At 37.6% G+C, this 19,314-nt stretch overlaps 1 protein-coding gene and 1 long non-coding RNA gene across 2 annotated transcripts in view; one reads left to right on the top strand and one right to left on the bottom strand.

Annotated features, from left to right (window-relative positions):
- Positions 1–19,314, bottom strand: part of LOC136825731 (uncharacterized) — a 583,078-nt gene that overhangs the window by 369,051 nt on the left and 194,713 nt on the right. The gene's annotated exons all lie outside the window — the stretch shown is intronic.
- Positions 1–19,314, top strand: part of tyn (trynity) — a 124,003-nt gene that overhangs the window by 12,282 nt on the left and 92,407 nt on the right. The gene's annotated exons all lie outside the window — the stretch shown is intronic.

Genomic DNA, 19,314 nt, shown 5'->3' with positions numbered 1-19,314 from the left:
CCTTTTCAATTCAATCCATTTACCCATTTACACACCCCAGTGGCGCAATTTACACTTAAGCTATGCGTATGCATCTACTTACCTGCTGTCTAATTAACGAAAATACTTCACATGCGTTTAAGTTTTTAATTGACTGCAACATTTAAGGAATATGTGTACGCCTGATTGTAAGGCTGACTGGGTGACTGATTTTACACACAAAACTGGCGGCACAACACCATGTGTCATCATAATGTCAGATTTATTGACTTGTATAGAACAGAATGTAGAATTTAGGCCAAAGGCCAAGCGCTGGGACTTAGAGGTCATTCAGCGCTGAAAGAGAAATAGACAGTAAGAAAGCTTGAGAGGTGGAACAGGAGGATAACCTCGCAGTTGGACTGTGAGACAAGTGTTGGTGGAAAGTCAGATGAAAGAAAGAATATGAACGGAGGTACAGTAAAAGGAACGAAAGAGGTTGCAGCTAGGGGCCGAAGGGACGCTGCAAAGAAACTTAAGTAATGCCCACAAGGAGGTACACTGATAGCACCACCCTAGCTTGTGTAAAATTGGCGTCGCAGCTGCCAGGATCACGATGCCGCTAAAACACCTCTGGCGAAAGCGAGCCTCCCAAAGGGACACCCTGGGAAGCAGATTCGCCCTCAAACGCCTCTGCGGAAGTGAGGCGTTAGTAATGGCATTTGCAACATTAGTTGCAGACACGCACAAAAGACCTGAAGCACTGATCCTGTTACACAACAAAAACCAATTTCGGCAGGAATTTCTTCTCAGGGAAACGGGAGGGCCTCCGGTCATACTTTGCTCAAGGAGGGAGTTACGAAAATACCTGGGGCTGACACCCACACATCCACCCACACATTCTGAATGACACCCACACATTCTGAAGGGGCAGGTTTTCAGATCACAAGATGTAACCAACAGTGGGGATTTCATATGAAGAATTTAGGATAAAAAAAAAAAAAAAAAAAAACTGCCTAGCGCTGAAATACTAAAAGGCTTCAACCTGCGAACAAAACGCTTCGAATAAGTAATGGTTTCACAATATAACATTCACTCAAAATGTATATATATAGAAAAAAAATAAAATTTTCTTAAGAAAATAATTTCAGTCAAGTTCAAAATTTTGAAACTGAAAATGTTCTGTTGTGAAATATAAAATTATTCTACTAAAAGCATTTTATTAACAACACATGAACATAAACAAAAATGAAATTTTTTTTCCTCCTATTGAAAGACCCGCTTTCCCTCGTTGCTCTAGAGCCTCTGAGATTTTTTTTTTTTTTCGTAAGAACAGCAAACTGGTGGTTAAGTGGTAGAACGACATAACAGGACAATGATGAGTGTGTACTCACTTACAAAATAAAGCTCAAAGAGGCTTAAGAAGAGAGAGAGAGAGAGAGAGAGAGAGAGAGAGAGAGAGAGAGAGAGAGAGAGAGAGAGAGAGAGAGAGAGAGATTTCATCTTACAAAAATACGTGACCGGAAAGCAAAATGAAGAAAATCTTGGATATGACTTTACATGAAAAATCGTAAGTTATCCTCCTTCGCAAAATGTCATTCTCCCCAAAAGAAAACTTTCATAAGAAGTCCAACTTTAGTCACAGTCACTTTTCAAGTCAATCTGAAGGCTTTATTTTGCGTCCACTCATATGTATCATCAATTTTGAGAATTTATAGCCTTTTTATTACATAATTGGCCAAAAAATAAACATGGATGAGAGAAAATTCACTCGTTAGTGAATAACTACCATTAGCGACAAAATAAAACACGTACATTAAAATTCAAATTAAAAACCTGCAAAATTCTAAACCGCAAGACTAAGTATAACAAATCCCCAAGCCCTCAGGATACCTCCATCTCCAAACTAAACGAAAGCAAATTCCCAACACCAGATTATATTTCGACAATGACGACTTGCAAAGCCAAAATCATGTTGGAAGCCGAAACCGCCTAATTTGTCCTCGAGAGATGCCGGTGGGTCGATAACGAAACGCGGCCGAGGGATCGGAGGTTAAATTCGATCCCACCACAGGCGCACATTTCCAATTACCGAAAGGAAAACAAGAGTTTGTCCCTAGTCCAGATGATGCGAAACAGCTATACTCTCGCTCGCTGCCGATGAGCCGCCATTACTACGAGCGAACAAGAAGCCATCACATCAGTGCGGTTAATCCCAACGGTTGCGAGAGGGACTTTACTGCATCCCAGTCAATACCCTCGGAGAGAGAGAGAGAGAGAGAGAGAGAGAGAGAGAGATGGTTTGTGGTCTAGGGAGGCTGCAGTCCATTAGCCGTTTACCTAATGGATGGAGGCGACTGAAGAAGCTACTTTGCACGCTTATTTTTTTTTACTAAAATTTTTTCACCATATTGCCAGACAAAAATATGCAACGTAACAAAAGCGCATTTATACATACATGCAGATGTACATGCAAATAAAACCATATTTCCAAAAAAAGTTTGTAAATCGTTAAACGAGCCTTATGTTCTTAAGGGACACCCACTTGCATGCACTTTCAATTTAATGGCCGAACGAGAATTGGCTATTCATGCCTAGGTTTCTTCACCACAAAATATATTAACATAAAAAAATTTTTTGAGGTTATCATATAATAAAAGAATACCGTAAACTCTCTGATTTTAAAATTTATAGCGTCACGGTGACTACAGAGATCAATCTTAGACTCATGACTATAACAGTATCTTGAGAATGTCATGGTATTCGTGAGGTGCCACCACTAGTGTTCACAGTGGACTAAAAATATGGTTATGAAATTTGAAGATAATTACACTTGCTACCCATCTTGAAAAGTCTAGCGCAATGACCATATTCCCTTGAGCTCATCAAATAATACACACAATACAACAGATCTTTCACAAGACTCAGTCTAGTGGACCGTATTACAGAAATAACAGCAACAGAATAATAGTGAAGAAGTTATGACTGTTTTGTCAACAGGCTGGATATGAGCATTTTCCCTCAGTGCAAAACAGACGTATTACAGGGCAGAATAAAATACAAGGAATGCAAAAGGTAAAAACCTGGTTACAATTATAATTGTCGCAATCAGACACTGATGCTTCCTTCGACTATCAGAGCCTGGCAAAAAAAAAAAAAAAATGTGCGGTATTTTCAAAGCAAGCGTAGCCTACATGGGCAAATGAGCTAAGGTGACCAAGTATCTTCTTTAATGAGTTTCTGGAGACATTACCTTGACTTGCACATTGCTTTCCCAACATGATCTGGACAGTCTACAGGCTACAAAAATCAGGGGTCAGATGACTCCGAAAGAAGACCGCCACACAAGTTCATCACCTTAATACATACGAACTGCGGTACAACAATGATGTTTAGTAAAAGAAAGAAAAAATCAAAGAATGACTGACTGGACTCAAGCAGTGCCAAACTGAAGTTAATGAAAGAACAGCTGAAGCAACGATAATAACAGCGATGCAGCAACAGAAAAACTAATTAAGTTAAAACTAATAGATGTTTAATACTAGAGCTAAGTGTCATGAACTACAATTAATTAAAGGATATTATGAAACGTACGCTGCTCCGTTATGTAGATCTAAACCTTGCACTGTGCTTGCTCATTTGTTGTAAGCAAGTTATCTTACTTCCTTGAATGTCAAGTTATCTTACTTCCTTGAATGTCAGTCTTAATGATCCGGAAGTTTTACACTGGCCCCACAACATTGATCATCGACACCGCAAGTCTTGGAGAAATCCAATTGGTGAAATTAAAGCGAAATCGCCTAAATAAAGAAAATACATCGTCCAGATTGCAGGGCACAAGAACCGTCACAGCAAGTCTAGTGGCTTTTTGTCCTAGATCATATCGTCAATATATGCAATGGTCCTAGACGACCAAAGTTTCTAAAATCTTTACAAATTCCTAGCATCGTGCAAAACCTTGACCATCTTGTTAAACAATATGGATGCAAAAAATTTATCGAGATGCAAAATTTTGCGTCTAGAAAGTTAGCCGTCTATGACACCCATTAGTCCGGTATTCCTAATGCATATACAATGCGGCAATTAGAAAACTAGATGAATATAAATTAAATGTAAAAATCACAGTGCGATCTCTGAATCCCTCAGCAGATATATGGATATCGAAGTCTTGAACAACACGAAATCATTTTCACCCCTCGAGTCAAAATCCAAGCTCCCAAACAAATAACAGTTAATTAAAGAATCAAGCTGAGTATCTATTGCTATAGGTTCAGGTTACGGCAATAAGTGCGATTTTCTTATACACCGGCGAGATGACTTCACAACCTCTAAGGTTATACTCTTCAGAACAATGACCGAACAAACCAGCAAAGTGTTCCTCTTGAGCATACGCTGTAAAGGTTTACTCTAAGCATTTCATCCGTAGTTGTACTTAAGTCAACAAACATGCCTCTTTCAAAATCACATCCATAAGGTAGATGGATAGGCAAATAAGCTTGAAGCAAGTGAGTAGAAAATTACAGCTAGACTTCATCCCATAGCCGTGAAAAGTACACATTCAAACGTACACACCCCCATATAAGATAGCTATACAAATAGATATACGAGCAGGGATGAAACGTCGAAGTACCAGATGATAAATACCTACACTACACACCCCGCAATTTTACAAAATCAGAAGATGAATATCTATTACTAATCTTGTAATCGCGCAAACGCGAACACATTAAAACATAAGCGACCATGCACTTGCGCGCTTGCAAGAGAGACGGTCAGTACTTATGAGAACGAAACGGCGCATGCGCACAGATCAGCAGCAGAAGCAGACCCTGCCCTGGAAGACGAGAATCGGAACGACAAAAGCGGGCGCATGAGCGTTCCTTCATCCGTCTGACTGATTAGAGAGGAGGCCGTCTCGAACAAAACGAGTGTTTGCTGAACGCACGGAGCATTGAGGCCGTGCAAAAGGAACATCCTACCCTCTTGGTCAGAAGATGAATGCGTAATCTCAGAGCAAATACATGCAGACGTCAGGAATATCAACATGCAACACAGGAGTGCGCAGCCAGTTGAAAAAAAGAAATAAATAAAGGTTGGAAAGTCACGCTGTACATGAATCACACGAGTTGTAGGCCAAGCAGAGTGCAAGAGTGGAGAGCAGTTTTCCATATATACGACTGGTGAACCAAGTGAATATGCAAAAAAGAACAAGTGTCAAATATACATGATGACTTAACCTTGTTCAAAGGAAAAATAAACATGTAAAAAAATGCGCCAAAGTTTCTTCGGCGCAATCGAGTTTTCTATACAGCGTATAATGCTGTATAAAACTCTCAGTCACGGCCCATGTAACTCTCAGCCGCGGTCCATGAAACTTTCACCCACGGCCCGGTGGTGGCCTGTGTTGTTGGTACCTACAGCGGTGCTGTATGAGCCGCGGCCCATGAAAAATTTGACCACGGCCCAGTGGTGGCATGGCCTATAGCGTTGCCAGACGCTCGATTATAGCTAACTTTAACCTTAAATAAAATAAAAACTACTGAGGCTAGAGGGCTGCAATTTTATATGTCTGACGATTAGAGGGTGGATGATCAGCATACCAATTTGCAGCCTTCTAGCCTCAGTAATTTTTAAGATTTGAGGGCGGACGGACAGACAAATAGCCATCTCAACAGTTTTCTTTTACAAACAACTCAAAGCAGCAGGGTCAAATTCAGTTATGAGAAAAAATAATTAAAGATAACAGGAAAAGGCAACACTTGAAGTTAAAACCACTTAACAAGGACAGTCTGAAGAGATGCTATAAATATAAGTCATTTACAAAGTCATCCACACCAAAACTGCAGGCTTGAAATGACAGGCTATGAACGTAACTGCAGGGCAAAGCCATAAAATTACGAGTTAAAATTCATACCCAACATTAAGAAGAGTTAAATAACAGATCAAATGATGCAGCATTTTGATGAAAAAAAATGAAATGCCAAGTGAAACAAAGACGAAATGAAGGAGAAGAGAGAGAGAGAGAGAGAGAGAGAGAGAGAGAGAGAGAGAGAGAGAGAGAGAGAGAGAGAGAGAGAGAGAATTAATACAGAGCGCAGGAAGAAATCATAGTCTTCTAGAACAGTTATAAGCGAAGCATTCACGAAACCATCACGAGTCTCGTATTGGTTATTCAACGACACGAACGAGATGAGAATGAGACAGCATGATGAAAAGCTCTGATTTTCTCACACTACGACCCAATTTTCACCTCCGAGATGATGGATTGCTAACGGACGTGGGCTGTGCCAAGGGACCCGATTTAATAACTGCGCCTGTAATGGTGAATATTCTAAGGCTTGATCTCACAAGCAAGAGACCGTGCTGGGGTAGGGTCAGCTTCATCTAACACCAACAACACTGAAAACTACTTCGAAATTCGTTTGAAATTCAACATTAAGTGACACGAATACCTAAATGATTTGACATCATGTCAAGCTTGACTTAAGAAGCACAAATCATCAGTACTTTACATCACTTTTCATAACTGAAAATCAACAGTCGGGACAAAAAAACTACCAGATTTATTTCATATCTGGTACGGTGGCATCTGAATCAATAAAAAAGTACTGAAATAAAGCAGATGATGTAACCATTTGTGAGACTTTCGAATGATCAGTTAATATGAAATTAATTAATGACAAAAAACTTTCCATTTCTTAGTATTAATTCATATATGCACACTCCGAAGCTAATATTGTTAATTCATTCATAAATGAGAGCAGAACTACATTTTTGAATCTGGGACTGGGTGGATATCATAGGAAACGAAATATAAATTCCGATGGGAGATAAAACGTCGACAATACACTACAGTATTCCTTATAGTCTTGGAGGATAAAACGTCGACAATACAATACAGTATTCCTTGCAGTAGTCTTAACTCAAAATCCCTAATATTGACCTTGTTCAAGAACGACGATGCTACATATTCTTACCGATCCTTGCTATGCAGTGATCAGTTACACTTCCTCTGTTTAATCTTGAATGACACAATAAATAACTTGATAAAAGAACACAACAAAAGAATCAACATTCAGTGTTTCTTTCATAAAATAAATATTCAACACCCGCAAATTTTTCAGCTTCAGCTAATCTACCCGGTATGAATATAAGGTATTTAATGACTCAGAAATACAGAAATGTTAACTACCAAATTTTCAGGGTGGGTCATTTTGCACATCTGATCTACTTAAAAGGCCGCAATAGAAATGAAGAATCCGCCGTAGCCAGTCATTATGAAAAACCCTAAAAGGCAAAACAACATCTCTACCAAATAAAACGGCTCCTTCCTTAAATCTACAATAAATCATTTTAACTGTAATTATTAAGAAGGTTTTGTAATATACATATATATAATATTACAAAATTATATATATATATATATATATATATATATATATATATATATATATATATTTACACACTTTACAACTTTACACAAAAAAACACATATATAATATATATATATATATAAATATATATATACATATATATATATATATATATATATATATATATATATATATATATATATATATATATATATATATATATACTGCATTCTATAATGACCCATGCTTAGATTTACTTTCCCAGGTGTGAACTGCTAAAATCTCCCAGTCTGGGTGTTCATATGATTAGGCCTTACTTCAGTTCTTCTCTAAGTCTATTATAAACTACCCCTTGGTTACTTAGAAAGCCTGATGCTTCAGTTACCAACAAGCAGATTCTCTCTCTCCATATCTAAGCCCCTGAGTATGGGCGACCACCATAAATGCCAGACGCCGTCGTACACATCAGAGAAGCAGGGTGTGGGGCCAACACCCTCATCCCATACAGATGTTGAAAACTGTAAGGGGTCACCCCCTCAAATTGGAAAAAGATCCAGTGGAGAAAAACATTTATTCGAAAAATACGTTGTAACTCATACGTATTTCTCAATACTGCCAATAGCAGTGGAAAAAATATATATGAAAAAGACGTTGTAACTCATACGTATTACTCAATATTGCCAATAGCATTATCCTATTCGGCGCAGAACGACGGGAAACAAAAAATGACCTAATTTATAAAAGGAATTCATATATATAAAAAAGTAATTTTTCGTAATATGAAAAAAAATTATTTTAAACCTATTTTCAAGCCAGACCTTATAATGTAATCAAGGACATGACGCAGTATAACAGCAGGGATTTACGGTAATGTAATTTATTCAGATGACAAAGGCGTACGACACCGGCGCATATAAAAGTATATAAGAATAAAATACGAGGTGTAATGCAGACAAAATGACTCCCGGTCTATCATCAAATCCTATCTGTCTTGTATTACAGTTCACATATCTACAAGATTTATGGTTACGAAGTTATGTCAGATTTGATATAGAATGGACGCACGATCGGTGGTCGTGATAGGCTGGATGACCGACTCTGCAGATCGATCCCTCTCCAGAATCTTCCGTAGAACGTTGATGAAGTAATGAACGCATCATCTTGATATCACCGTTTCAAGTTCTGACAACCATCATCATTATTATCATTATCATCTACGACATTAACATGTTACCCCTCATTTTGCTGTGCTTTCTCATACTGCTTCTTCCATTTGCTTTACGACATTTCAAACTACCTGTTACTCACCCCTTCCCATCACATGTCCAAACCATCTCAGTCATTGAGTTCTCACTTCATATTTAAATCCAGCGATTTATAGCGCTGATAAACGGAGTCACAAGACAACGCACACCTCTTCATAGCCTCTTTATCAAACCGAACTACTTTCTCACTCTTCTTAATGGACAGAAAAGCGTGCAACATTGCATACACGGCTGAAATCACGGCATAATGGAACAGCTAAGTGTGATGTAAAGGCTGGCAGGCAAAATTTCGTAAAAAAAAAAAATACACAGCAAACTGCACCATTGCTAACACAACATTATTTCAAAACATGATAAACTTGGTTGCTTAAAAAGAACAATGTTCGCCCATAAGGAATATATACGGAAAATAATTTACTGAAGATAGCATAACTTGCAAAGGTTCGCAGCCAACTTAAAGAAGAATAAACGCATCAACATGCAGATAGAGCACGACACTGCAATCCAGATTGGGCGTTTGTCAGGGTCCTTCCTTTCCTGCATATTTCTAAAGAAGAGCGTGCCTGCCTGCGCTCGACTGCCCATTGCATAGCATAGCATCGCATCGCATCTGCTTCTCCAGCTAAGTAGTTCAGAAGGCCACCACACGCCGCCAATTGTTAACACACACGAGTGTTTTGGTTATGAAGAGTAGGTTAACGGCTGATCGAATCGACGTGGACCATTAGGTTTAGTATATGGATGATTCATTAACGCTTGTTCGGGTATTGGAGGGTCCATTCGTACGAATTTTATACATATAAGCACACACACACATATATATATATTATATATATTATGTATATATACCATATATATATACACATGCGTGTACGTATACATGCATATATTAATTTTTTTTTCTACGAGTGTGTATTCTTTTACAGACACGCATTCCCAAACGTAATGTCATCTCGCTTTCTTCGGAATTCCTCAAAGCGTTGACAAAACGTTTATTATCGTTACACGACACGTTACAAGATTACCAACATCTCCGAAGGCTCTTTCCATCTCGGGAAACTATTAGTCGACGCAATCTTCTCTCGTCTTGCCCTAACTGTCGCCTACCACGTGAAATGAAGCAGTAATTGGACACATACAGGACACGCACGTACATGATGCACTTGAGATCTAGAGTAGGGTTGACGAATTGAAAGCAACTGGCCCGAAGCCTCATAGACACTTGTCCTTTAATGGCTAAAAGGCTGATTGATTAATTGACCGACTGATACACACTGGTTGGCGTCGCAGCCAGTGTTATCGAAGCCGGAAGTAAATTATTTGGGCTTGAAAACCTTCACAAAAAATTTCTTTAATGGAACATCACGTAAGAATTAAGGAATCCCAACGCAACAGATGGCGCCGGTTTGATTATTGCCAAACGTTTCGTCCACTGACCAAAAACCATTTAAAAGCTGATAATACGAAACTGTTGATTTCACGCCCATCAGTTGCCCGACGCCGAACTTCTAATCAACACCAGGGATGAGACGACGTGGCGGCTGAGTGAATACATTTTAAGCGAAAACATCAATAACCATCTTTCAATTACGTGAGGATGTGATGCCATTACATTCTGACGTTTCGTGCATATGACCTACGTGATCAATGTTAAGATCGATTGCCTGTATCTGTAGGAAACACTCCCCTTCGGCAATTACAATGATGTGAGAAAATGATTGCAGCCTGTTTCCTAAGACCTCCATTATAAAAAAAATATATAAAGATAATTGGAAGAATGTTCTTTCACAAGGTTGCTCGCCTGTCCGACCAAGGGGAAGGATTTATAAAAAAAAAAAAAATATGATATACAAGGGAGATAAGTACAGGTTACGAAAATTTTTCTCTTTAAAAATTAATTCCTTAAAATTCCATCTAAGAAGAGCATGATAAATGCTGGCTTAAATCAGGCTAACCTGATCAATTATTCCAAAAAAAGAGGATACCTTGACTCCAACAGTAGTTAAAAAAAAAAACCCACATATTTGATATCTCGACTTGGGTATAGTTTACTATCCTTATGTCCCTAACGCGCCTGGTTACAACCCATCAAATCCGACTAAATATCAGGCACATACTTTACAGCGTAGGTCAACTGAGGCACAATAGAAGCTTGCCTAAAGCGATCCCACTCGATAGGAATCGAGTCTAGGATCTCTCTCTCTCTCTCTCTCTCTCTCTCTCTCTCTCTCTCTCTCTCTATATATATATATATATATATATATATATATATATATATATATATATATATATATAATATATATATATATATATATATATATATATATATATATATATATACACACACACATATATATATATATTATATATATATATATATATATATATATATATATATATATACTGTATGTATATATATATACATATATCCATAAACTGCCACAGTAATATACTTGACACACACATATATATATATATATATATATATGTATATATATATATATATATATATATATATATATATATATATATATATATATATCAAGTATATATTGTAACCCTCACTCATATACTCAAACAATATAATACACAGAATTGTATATAAGAATGATGAATCATCCCCGCCTGCATCTCTAAACTCCAGGCCTCATGTCCCAATAAAATCTTACGCACCCCCCTCCCAAACATCCCCCTTCCCCCACCAAAAAAAATTTCGGTTTCTTCCACGGTTATGTTTGTTATCTGAAATTTAATGCAAAATTTATATTGATTGTTTTATTCCCTGTCTTGCGTAAACATAATCTGGCCTAGCTGTGTTAAATGAGCCAACCTAATCCGGCATACCATATCTTCAGTATAAAATAATTTATTAACTAAAAAACACAGGCAATACATTCATGTCATTTCTTCGGTACAACATAGTTCATTAACTAAATATAATAGGCAATACATTCATGTCATATCTTCAGTATAACATAATCCATTAGCTAAAATATCATAGCCTATACATTCATATCTTCAGTATACCATAATCCATTAACTAAATGTCATAGGTTATATATTCCTGTCATATCTTTAGCATAACATAATCTAGAAACTACATACCATTTGCAATACATTCATGTCATATCTTCAGCATGTCATATCTTCATTATATCATAACCCATTAACTAAATATCCTAGGCAATATATTCAATGGTGCGACTGGTATTATTCAAAAGAAGAGCAATTCCTTGACCGCTCTGGTGGGGAAAAAAAAATGGCAAAAATCTACAAAAGTACCGAGGCAGCAAAGCCGGACGAGAAACTTCATCTGGCACCCACGATCTAGTGAGCCTTAAAACCCAAACCACTTAGACTTTTCATTTGAGCGAAAGCGTAAAATTAAAAGTCCTATAAGTTATTGGCTACTTTCGCATGGCGTCACTCGCACCTCTTCCTTTTCAAAGTAAAACTCTCCACTTCACAGATGACGAGACACCAACACCAAAACTTCGGGGTCCGTTCACAGAGTGACTCGCGTAATCACATCCCTAAGAGCATTATCAGGATCATCTTTCATGACCCTCGGACCATTTAAATGGAAAGATAATGGGGTTGAGATTAGTGAACTAATAAACAGCAGATATTCATGCCTCGGCGTCACGCGAGCTTCTGGGGTCTGAGGGGGATAGGATGAACATAGATTAAGAGTTAACTGAGTTAATTCAGTGTAATCATACCATTTACCGTCGCTTTCGCTTGAATGTGGGAAAGAGTGAAGGAAATGAATCACGTGAAATGGACCATATACCTTCCAGGAAATTTATTAGATTTCTACGTCACTCCTTGATCTCAGTATATTAGCTTAATGCGCTTAATGTCTTACAACCAGACATTCGCAGAAGCAGTAACTCAGCAGCAAAAGATTACTTTTCATTTTAACTCAAATTTGGATTGAAATATAAACCCGAATCCAGGTCACTATAAAAATCAAAGGAATGGATTCTTGCGCCATGACATTACAACCACTGGATGAAAATTTGGACAAACAAATTTTGTCGTCGATAGATCCTTACATGATATTCCTCCAGCATGGTTAAGATTTCCCTCTCATCAGACGAAGGTCTGAAGGAACAACAAAACGTAATGAACTGGTATTTGGCCTGTGTCCAAACTTCAGGAAAGCTTATGGGAATTCTTACTAGTTTTGAAACCAGAACGGCTTTAAATATTAAACTTGACAAACTACTTTTAAATACTTGGTTAACATTTACTGAAAATATCTGCAACTGTCCTCATTCATAATATATATATATATACACACACACACACACACACACACACACACACATATATATATATATATATATATATATATATATATATATATATATATATATATATATATATATAAATTTTATATATATATAATTATAATGATATATTAATTTTATCAATTGTTTTACTTTTTTGCAATATAATCTCATCAAGGTAGGCCGTTACATCCAGCTGAATTCGGGCGTCTTCCATCACTTCAATCTACAGATCAAATCCTTGACCAAGGATTTTCTTTCTCCACAATTCCAAGAAAATTTTTCTTTAGAAGCCACGACATGAGGATACAAAATTTATACCAACGTAGAAATATTATAAATACTATAAGAATGAGCTAAAACAAAGTAAAAACTAAATGAGAGAGAGAGAGAGAGAGAGAGAGAGAGAGAGAGAGAGAGAGAGAGAGAGAGAGAGCGAGCGCAAAAAAATATGTCAGTTACAGGCAATTCTGCTTCCACCACAGCTAACGTATATGCATAGCAATGAGGAAGGTAAACATACAACGCTTTGCAATCCAAATCAAGCATTAAATACCAACGCATCCTCGAAAAAAAGTCAAATAACGGATTAGAATTCCGAGCACTCAAGTAATCGAGCAAGCAAAGAAGCCAAACACGATCGGTGACTTACTGTCTGAAGTATGAATTTACTGCAGATGTTAGACAGTTACTCTACTGTTCCTCTGGACAAAATTCGAACAATGAAATAACAGTTTCACGAATGCTTTTGAGCTGATGTTTGAGTGGAATTTTTTTTTTTTTTTTTTTGTGACTTAGCATGACCTCATTTTGCATAAACATGATAAACTGCCTTCTCTCTCTTTCCGATTAAAGACCGTTTAACGTGTTCACACAAGCGTGTCTGCAAGATCGTACCTAAAATGCTGTTTAATTTAGTCAATAAAAGTTTATTTTGCTGTAAATACTAACCGATAAAACTTAAAAAGGCAGCCACAATACAGATGTTCTATTTTCCCCAACAGTGAATCTAAACAATCTATTTTGGACGAGCAGGAAGGAAGAAAGGCTATCATATTGTGTGTGTGTATGTGTGAGAGAGAGAGAGAGAGAGAGAGAGAGAGAGAGAGAGAGAGAGAGAGAGAGATTTTATCCTGTACCGGATTATTCTCCATTTCCAAGTTATCATTCTTTCAGGAAGCTGAAACCATCCATGAGAACTGAAATAAAAAAAAAAAAACACTAATTAAGTTATTTCTTTTTTCCGTGACGCGCGAGGTGGAGAGACGCTCCACAGCAGATGAAAAAGGCGGGCAATGACATCCGAATGTCTTTTCTTGGCCTAAATCCATCAGAGTATGAAAATGACTTCACGCCAGAAGATATGTTCGGTAATGGTATATATCTAAACTTGATTTCATCGCGAGTGACGGGGAAATTAAAAGGAATTAGAGAGCTTGGTCACTGTTAAAGTTTTAACATTACGATGGCCGAAGGCAATATTTCAGTGTTGCAAAAATCAGTAAGGAAAAGAATGATAGAGATATTCGTTATGTTCTCATGAAAAAATGAGGAGTAGATTTTGTTGAGACGGTTATGAAAGTGCCTAGTTTTCTGCTCTGACGAAGACTCGACTAATGTGTGCGATAACATTTTAATCAGTGTTGGCTGATTCAGAGTCAAGAGTAAGCCTATACCTAGCATATTTTATGAAGACCTGAGCTATGAGAGCAACAATAAAAGACTACTGCAACTACTATAATAATAATAATAATAATAATAATAATAATAATAATAATAATAATAATAATAATAATAATAATAATAATAACGCAACGTCCATTTCCTTCAAACAAACACTTATATACTTTCAAAGACAATTACGTATCATTGTGCAAATTTGTGCCAATAACAGACTACATTATAGATAAGTCGAGAATAAAAGAGTAAATTGAAAAATAATAATTCTGTAAATGGCAAACTGGATAAACGAAAAAGATCTATGACTTTTAGTTTTAAAACCGTTCACAGTACTTTAAAAGGTTGTTTCTGGCTGACATCTGCATCATTTATTCTGTACTGACAAAAGTTTCTTTCGGAAAAAGTAACATTTACGAGAGAGAGAGAGAGAGAGAGAGAGAGAGAGAGAGAGAGAGAGAGAGAGAGAGAGAGAGAGAGAGAGAGAGAGAGATAAAAGTTCCCATACTTGGAGGTAGAATTTTAGACTAGCCTGATTTCAAGCGCTTTACAAAATATAAATAAACACAAGGAAATTACAAGAAAAAGCCCATTAGAAAGAATAACTGAATGTTAACTGAATGTAAACAATAAACCGCAATTTTTGCTCCAATACAAAAACGATCATGGTCGACGTCCCATATAAAAGGAATGTAGATTGTCGTCTGTTGCTTTGGTGTCACTGCTTATGAGGCATAACGCCACACACACATACACACGCACACACACACACACAGTATTGCAATGAATATCCAGTCGCACGTAAAGGATGCAGTAATACTTGCAGGTGCCATACACGACGGCTGCACTAGTAACCCAACAAAAGAAAATGTCATGCTGTCACGCAATCTTTTCTGGCCCAGATGACCACTTGTATTATTTATATATATATATATATATATATATATATATATATATATATATAAAGTTTCCATAAAAAGAAAGGACATACGAGCGCATCGGTAGCAATACCGCCACCCAAAACAAGAATATGCAAGGCGCTTCTGTTGACCTAAGCACTGGATTACGTACTTGGTAGTTAATCAAGTGCAGTGGGTGGCAATCAAAGTAGAAATAGACTGCTGACTACCCAAACCTCCAACGCCGTGCGATTCAAGGGGTCTTTGTTTTATTTTCAACAGTTCTGAAACTTATCTCACTAGTGAAGTACACAAATACTGGAAAAGTATACTTTGGTTGCGCGGCCTGACTCCCGTCAGTTGCCGACCGGGACAGGTTACTGCCTTTTGCCTTTTGGTGGGGGAACCAGGGGGGCAAAGCCCCCCTCCCGGTCAGGTTAGGGCACGTCGCCCGGTAGTAAGATCTGGTTAGGTCAAGACCTGGCATTATAGGAAAGATTATGTCTATTTATGTATGAGGAACCTGTCCCGATCGACGACTGGAGGGAATCAGGCCGCGCAACTGAAGTAAAGTTTTACCGAATATTGTATATCTTAGCATGAAAATCTAGTCTATTTGATGCTCATACTTTACTAAGCGAATCCCAATGCCCGATCTGTATTTTTTCAGTCTTACAGGGAACATACATCTTCGAAATCCAATATTTCTAACTGATACGCCTTGGTGTCTAAATTGCAACATCGGTGATCAACTGAGACTTCAGTATTACGTCTTCCACTCTAGTATGTAATGCTCCGACAACCTCTCATTGAACAAGGTTGATTTTCCGGCCAACTCCATATTTTGTTATTTTCTTCTGTCTGTTAATTAATAACTGTAAATCTTGCCCATTTCTCCTAAGCGAAGTTATATAACCTGCATTGTCAAGATCTGCCAGATGCTATCAATCCAACAATTTCCTTACTATCTTCTCTACGACTTCCATGACCGCACCAAAATCCATAAGTACTACAAAAAGAGAGATAATTCATCCCCTTGCAGTACACCCACAGTCGCTTATATTTCATGAGAAAGCTGGCCTCTGCCGGCCACACATTTTTATATCCTCTCGGAACCTTCCATGGAATTTCTCTGCTAACACCATTAAATGGTTCTCCAAAATCTATGAACGCCATAATAAAACGCTGGTAAATTTATTCATTGCATCGTGTGCCTCTCTTGAGCCCTGACTGTTCATCTTTCAGGCTTCGTTCGAGAGCTTCTTAATTTCATACAGGACGACAAAACGCATTAATTCTGTCGCAATTCCTGCAATTGTGATATCTCTCCAACGTCTACATTACCTCAAATCACTATTCTTTAGTTATTTCATATCTTTTCCCAGGTTCCAATTAGTTGCTTATCGTCAGTGAGTTACGTATGTCTAAATAGTCTCTTTAATCACTGAGTAGTCTTAGTTAGGCGCATCTTTAACAATCCTGGTGTTATTCTATCACGACCAGGTGCTCTTCTCATACTTGACATATAATACTTCACAATATTCACAATTTCATTTTAGATAAAGAAGGTTCTCTCATAGCTATAACCAGTTCCTCACAAGATGCTTCTCCGAAAAATGTGATTTATATAATTTCAGAGTTCTCCCCCCATCATTCCCATATCTTCTCTTCTGTTTAAATATATATACCACAAGGATTCTACAATGGCATAGATGTCTCAAATTTCCGAAGTAGCATTTGTTATTCTGGTATCTGTTCCCGTCAAAAATTCCCCTTCAAAACTCAATTATTTTTTAAATACTGTGTCTTGTCACAATCCACTTTTTGTTATATCTGGTTACATGTTTCTAATACGGTATTTCAGGTTTCACATGGTTACCCAATACATCTATACCAGCGATAAGCATAGCTTTAATACTTGTTCATCTTCCCTTAATTTCGGGTACTTAAATCTCAAATTTCCAATGCCGCGATACGATTCTGAACATAAAACTATGATTCATTGCTTGGCATTTGACTCAAGCAAACTTAATATATCATTACATATGTATATGAGTGTGTATGTGTGTATATATGTACACACATATATTTCATATATATATATATATATATATATATATATATATATATATATATATATTTATATATATATTCATATATATACATATACATAAAAAGTATATATATAAATATATATATATATATATATATATATATATATATATATATATATATATATATATATATATACTATATGCATACCACATACATACACACAAAAACCAACTACCAACTTACCTATATAAACGTTAATCACCAAAATTCTTCAGATAAATAACAAGAATATCACGTTTCGCTCCGTATGATTCTCGTGAAAAAGCTTCTCAGTAAGCTATCTTTTTAACCTTCCATTACGTTACTTTTCATTCTGACAGAGGCCCTACTTGCTAATTCCCCGAAAATGAGTCAGCATTAAGATTCTGATCACTGCAGTACGACGATAATTCTATTAAGTTTCCTGTTACCAAGAAAAAGAAAATTTATGCAGCTTTTATTTGATTTCACGATATATCAGTCAACTGTAAATATTTCAGGGAAGGTGGGTGAAACATTTCGCGCATGCGTGACTGTCAATATATGAAATTCCTCTTCATATTTCTTAGACATACAATCCCTCTGTCTAATGCCTGCTTTCCATGACGGGGAATTGAGGTCGGATTTGCTGAAGTGTTCGATTATAACGGTGGACTAAAATATTATGGCCATCCACATTTGTTTGCACTGTTGTGCTCTCTCTCTCTCTCTCTCTCTCTCTCTCTCTCTCTCTCTCTCTCTCTCTCTCTCTCTCTCTCCATTCAGCGGTTTTTTTATCAGTTGCGCGGTTAATCTAGTTGCCCCGTTCCCGAAACCCTTTCGAGCGGAATTCGCGATACTGAATGCTCACAGAGACTAAGTATCCACGGACGACTCGATATTCTAATGCATCAGTTATGTCAATTTCCCGCATTCAGGAGCTCCCGGGTTAACCAAATTTCCTCAAAGGCGCCTGACGGTATCTCTCTTAGCGGCAGATTTAACGGACCTCGATGCTTTTCTGAACTGCTGAAAAGAGAGACATCAAAAGAGAGCAAACATCCTATTTTACCGCAAACTGTACTGTCTTCGAAGAGGGTATTCGTCTCCGTATTAAATGTTTAAAGAGGGAAGGTCGAGTAACACCTCGAGTCAGTGGGTCATACCCAAAAAACTGCCCGGCACCCTTGAAGGAGGTGCAACGTGTCAGCGGGGCCGCGATAATTGGTACGCGGCAGATGGTGTAAGAACAGAAGAAAAGAATAGAAACGGAGACTGATAATAAAAAGGTTTGAAAGATGTAACAGAGGAAAACCTTGCAGTTGCACTATGTAATGCCTACACTGCACCGCGTAAAGTGCATTGACGGCACCAGCCCACTACGGGGGATGGCGTAAGACCTCACTGCAATACCCTCTTATACCCGGGCCTCATTGCAATTCGCCCGATTGCATCCTCTTTTGGAGGTCGGTGTCTTGCAGGCTGTCGGAGAGGGTGACTTGCAATGACTTTCAAGAGCAACCTGGCAATGGGCTAATCACATGCACGGAGGTGTCAAGGTGCTTGATACAACACAAGAGTGTTGTCGTAACATCTAAAGTATCGGTGATACCCCCCTTCGCTCACATAGTGCGGCACTAGTTTGTGATTTAACGGTCTTGGCGTCAGGAGAGTAAATATAAAGATTGCTCGGGAAATCGTGATGAAAGTATAAATAGAAATAACAATGACAAAGGGTAAAATGAATAACCGATTACTAGTTCCTTTCATTTAC

The sequence above is a fragment of the Macrobrachium rosenbergii genome, chromosome 39 (genome assembly GCF_040412425.1).
Source record: "Macrobrachium rosenbergii isolate ZJJX-2024 chromosome 39, ASM4041242v1, whole genome shotgun sequence".
NCBI lineage: Eukaryota > Metazoa > Arthropoda > Malacostraca > Decapoda > Palaemonidae > Macrobrachium > Macrobrachium rosenbergii.
Note: the sequence above shows the minus strand (reverse complement) of the source record. Positions and strands in the feature narration are given on the sequence as shown.